The sequence below is a fragment of the Petromyzon marinus genome (assembly GCF_048934315.1).
Source record: "Petromyzon marinus isolate PM22_M1 ecotype Great Lakes invasive population chromosome 77 unlocalized genomic scaffold, UKy_Petmar_22M1.pri1.0 chr77_unloc.1, whole genome shotgun sequence".
NCBI classification, from domain to species: domain Eukaryota; kingdom Metazoa; phylum Chordata; class Hyperoartia; order Petromyzontiformes; family Petromyzontidae; genus Petromyzon; species Petromyzon marinus.
In genome coordinates this window covers 846,462-852,463 of record NW_027422621.1, presented here as the reverse complement: position 1 = coordinate 852,463, position 6,002 = coordinate 846,462, and positions in this window count along the sequence as shown.

Here is a 6,002-nt window from a genome sequence, read left to right as displayed (position 1 = left end):
ACCCGCTCACTCATAGAACTCGCTCACCCTCTCACTCACTCACCCACTCATACACTCGCTCACCTACTCACTCACCCACTCACTCTCACACCCACTCGTACATTCACTCACCCGCTCACTCACCCACTCGCTCATCCACTCACTCACCCACTCACTCACCCACTCATACACTCGCTCACCTACTCACTCACCCACTCACTCTCACACCCACTCACTCGTACACTCACTCGCCCACTCGCTCACCAGCCAGGCTAGACGCTGGAGGAGGTCACGGGACAGACTCAGCAGGTGCCATGGGTTGACTGACTGAGATGAGCCCGGCGCTCCGCTCCTTGTTGTGAACGTCGCTCCTCTGCCCTCCGTTGTTGCTGGAGGACGAGTAGCCGCACGGTGCACCTAGCCTGGCACTGCACAGTAGCAGCAGCAGCAGCGTCCTTCACGAGCCTCCTCTACAGAGGCCGATCTTGACACCGCTGGTACCGGTCATCGGCAAGTCCACTCAGCTCCACGTCCTCCTGTACCACATCACTCCATCTCTTCTCTAGCCCGTGTCAGTCACACACACCCACTCACTCACCCACGCACTCACCCACACACTCGCGCACTCAGCCACCCACTCACATATGCGCACACCCACACACTGACCCACTCACACACCGACTCAACCACTCATGCATCCACCCACCCACTCAAGACACCCGCCCACTCACCCAACCAACCACCCAACTAGTCACTCAACCACCCACTCAACCACCCAACCACCCACTCAACCACTCACCCACCCAACCACCCACTCACCCACCCAACCACTCAACCACCCACTCACCCACCCAACCACCCACTCACCCACCCAACCACCCACTCAACCACTCACTCAACCACCCACTCACCCAACCAGTCACCCAACTACCCACCCACTCAACCACTCACCCAACCAACCACCCAACCACTCACCCACTCACCCACCCACTCACCCAACCATCCACCCACTCACCCACTCACCTAACCAACCACCCAACCAGTCACCCAACCACCCACTCACTCACCCACTCACCCACCCACTCACCCACTCACCCACTCACTCACCCACTCACCCACCCACTCACCCACCCACCCAACTACCCACCCACTCAACCACTCACCCAACCAACCACCCACCCACTCACCCAACCATCCACCCACTCACCTAACCAACCACCCAACCAGTCACCCAACCACCCACCCACTCACTCACTCACCCACTCACCCACTCACTCACCCACCCACTCACCCACCCAACCACCCACTCAACCACCCACTCAACCACCCAGTCACCCAACTACCCACCCACTCAACCACTCACCCAACCACTCACCCACCCACTCACCCAACCATCCACCCACTCACCTAACCAACCACCCAACCAGTCACCCAACCACCCACCCACTCACTCACTCACCCACCCACTCACCCACTCACTCATCCACCCACTCACCCACTCACTCACCCACTCACCCACTCACTCACTCACCCACTCACCCACTCACTCACCCACTCACCCACCCACTCACTCACCCACTCACCCACCCACTCAACCACTCACCCACCCACTCACCCACTCACTCACCCACTCATCCACTCACTCACTCACCCACTCACTCACTCACCCACTCACCCACCCACTCACTCACCCACCCACTCACTCACCCACCCACTCAACCACTCACTCACCCACCCACTCAACCACCCGCACAACATCGACCGCTCTAACAGCGCAAATCTTATTTCTTTTAATTTAACAACAACAACAACAACAATTTTTAAATACAAATTACGCGATCGTGTTTTTTTCCCCCCTCTCTCTCGTAATTGTAAACTCTGTAGAAATGTTTTTTTTTACAACGCGAAAAAAAAAACCGCAGGCCACGTCAACTCGAGTCTCTCGTTAACACAACAACACCAACAACACCAACAACAACAGGCCAACCAAACCACGTGCTTCACGCTGGACCTACCGGCCTAGCGGCGAGGTCGCTACGAGGTCGCTACGAGGAGGGAGGAGGTTTATTTTGATTCCATTCACGACACAGGACGTGGCCAGTAGTGTATAGTGGTGTAGTGTATAGTGGTGTAGTGTATAGTGGTGTAGTGTAGTGTATAGTGGTGTAGTGTATAGTGGTGTAGTGTATAGTGTGTAGTGTATAGTAGTGTAGTGTATAGTGGTGTAGTGTATAGTGGTGTAGTGTAGTGTATAGTGGTGTAGTGTAGTGTATAGTGGTGTAGTGTATAGTGGTGTAGTGTGTAGTGTATAGTGTAGTGTATAGTGGTGTAGTGTAGTGGTGTAGTGTGTAGTGGTGTATAGTAGTGTGGTGTATAGTAGTGTATAGTGTAGTGTATAGTAGTGGTGTAGTGTGTATTGTATAGTAGTGTAGTGTATAGTGTAGTGTATAGTGGTGTAGTGTAGTGGTGTATAGTAGTGTGGTGTATAGTAGTGTATAGTGTAGTGTATAGTAGTGTAGTGTGTATTGTATAGTATAGTAGTGTAGTCTATAGCGGTGTAGTGTATAGTGTAGTGTAGAGTGTATAGTGTAGTGTATAGTAGTGTAGTGGAGTGTATAGTGTAGTGTGTAGAAGTGTAGTGGAGTGTGTAGTAGTGTAGTGGAGTGTATAGAAGTATAGTAGTGTATAGTGTAGTAATGGATAGTAGTGTATACCAGTGTAGTGTATAATAGTGGTGTATAGTAGTGTAGTGTATAGTAGTGTATAGTGTAGTGTATAGTGTAGTAATGGATAGTGTAGTGTATACCAGTGTAGTGTTGTAGTGTATAGTGTAGTGTTGTAGTGTATAGTGGTATAGTGTAGTAGTGGATATAGTGTATAGTGTGGTAGTGTATAGTTTAGTGTAGTGTTGTAGTGTGTAGTGTATAACAGTGTAGTGTATAGTAGTGGTGTATAGTAGTGTATTGTATAGTGTAGTGTGTAGTGGAGTGTGCAGTGTAGTGTATAGAAGTATAGTAGTGTATAGTGTAGTAATGGATAGTGTAGTGTATATTAGTGTAGTGCTGTAGTGTATAGTGTAGTGTATAGTGTTATAGTGTAGTAGTGGATATAGTGTATAGTGTGGTAGTGTATAGTTTAGTGTAGTGTTGTAGTGTATAGTGTAGTGTATAGCAGTGTAGTGTACAGTGTTGTGTATAGTGTAGTGTACGAGCACAGTAATACCGCTTGTCTGTTGCAGAGCCAAGCCACGACATTTACAATTAGTGTAATGTAGTGTATAGTGTAGTGTGATGATAATATCGTCATCACCATCATCAGCACCATCATCACAACCATCATCACCACCATTATCACCGTCATCACCACCATCATCACCACCATCATCATCGTCATCACCACCATCATCATCATCATCTCTTCTCTAGCCCGTGCCGCGCCCGTTTAGCCCCCTCGATCCGGCCGAACAAAAGCTGTTTCGGCATGCGGTGGCTGGGCATGCGGGCTACATGACCCAGCCAACGCAGCCTTGCCTGCCGGAGGAGCTCACCGATGGGACTTTACCCAGATCTTTCTAGGATTTGTGAGCTCCTCACACAATCCAGTCTGGTTAAACCCAGGATGGATCATAGGCAGGGCCAGTCTAAATGTTTCTAACCGGCGAAGATGTTCCATTAGGGGGGTCCACGTTTCGCAAGCGTAGAGAAGGGAGGGAATGTCTGGCCGAGAAGACCTGAAGCTTAGTGCGGAGCGACAGACCAGGTAGCTTCCACACAGCGTTACGCAACCGATGAAAAGATATTGCCGCTCGACTGATTCGGAGTGAGACCTCTGCTGTTAAACTGGAGCCGGTCATAAGCACACTGCCCAGGTATGGGAAACTCTACACTCCCTCCACAACTGCCCCATCACCGATTGGGAGTTGTGGGGGTGGAGTGTCCGATGGTACAAAATACCCAGGCAGGTGCTTAGTTTTGGTGTGGGCTGATGGTAAGGCCCCACCTCTTAGTGGCACGCTCCAGTCTCAGCAGCAGCGTCTCCAACTCCTCCTCTGAGCAGCTATTACCACATCATCGGCATACATAACGTGGTTGATCAATAGGGAGCCATCTTTTTACCGCACCCGGGCATCGATCAGCCTCCCATTGTATCTGTACCATATGGAGATTCCCCCGGTACAGCTATTGAAGGCCTCACGAACTACGTGGTCAAAATAGATGATAAATAATGTGGGAGCCAGAGGACATCCCTGTCGCACCCCAAGGTGTACAGGGAATGGCTCCGACTCCAGGCCACGTAGTTTTACCCGGGCCCGCTCACCATCATGAAGGTCCTTAATGATCGTGAGCAGAGGGTCAGGGACTCCGAAAGCACGAAAAGCAACCCAGAGCCCAGGCCTACTGATGGTATCATAGGCCTTGACCAGGTCAATAAAGCAGAGATGTAGGTCTTGTTGAAATTCCCTACACCTCTGCTGTAGCAGACGGACAGAAAATATGGCATCTGTGCCGGACTGCCCTTTACTGAAACCGCATTGGGGCTCCGCAAGCCTCTCCTCAGCGTGCCTGGCAAGGCGATGTTTAATAATCCTTGCCAGGACCTTTTCCCGGCACACTGAGGAGTGAGATGCCCCTGTAGTTGTTACAGTCTGTGCGATCCCCCTTCTTAAAAAGGGGGACCACCAGGGCATCCTTCCAATCCTGCGGAACCCATCCAGTGGTCCAGACTTGTTATGATGTCATATAGGGCAGTCTATGCACAAACGCCACTTTCCCTCAGCATTTCGCTTGGGAGATCATCTCTGCCCGGTGCCTTTCCTGGTCTCAGACTCTGGATCGCCTTCAGTACTTCCTCAACAGATGGCACCTCAGCCAGCCACTCACAGGGGGTGACTTCCTCCAATATTTGAGGCACCGCAGCCTCAGCAGGGTCATCCTCACTTTGTGCCACGATGTTTTCCATGTCGAGGGATTTCCCCTCCCCCAGGACCTCACAGAAATGCTCAGCAAATCTGCATACCTGTTCCTGGGGGTCGGAGATTGGATCACCGTTCTTTCCCCTAATGATGGTAATAGGTTTGGTGCTGCAGGTTACTTTTTTGATGGAATTAAAGAGAGATTTGTGATCGTGGGCCACTGAGGCAGACACACTCACAGACACACATGAACCTAGATACACACATAGACACTCACAGACACAGACACACACAGACACGTAGATACACACACACAGACACACATGTACACACAAACATAGACACACACAAGAGACACACGTAGACACTCCCAGACAGACACACACATAGACACTCACAGACACACAAAGACACTCACAGACACACACACATGTACACACACAAACATAGACACACACAAAGATCCCCCGTATAGCCTTAACAGACTGTAGGGGCAAGTGCTGTTAGCGAGCACCTATGAAGGCCAGACACACACACATGTACACACACAAACATAGACACACAGACACACACACATAGACATTCCCAGACAGACACACATAGACACTCACAGACAGACACACACATAGACACTCACAGACACACATAGACACACGTAGATACACACACATAGACACAGACACACGGAAATTGCATTGGGTTGCAGCCGCACGTATGGTGACACTCCGATTAGGGAGGTCGGCTACGTACACTACACTATACACTACTACACTATACACTACTACACTATACACTACTACACTATACACTACACTATACACTACTACACTATACACTACACTATACACTACACTATACACTACACTACACTATACACTACACTATACACTATACACTACACACTACTATACACTACACTATACACTACACTATACACTACACTACACTATACACTACACTACACTAGACACTACACTATACACTACTACACTATACACTACACACTACACTATACACTACACACTATACACTACTACACTATACACTACTACACTATACACTACACTATACACTACTATACTATACACTACACTATACACCACACTATACA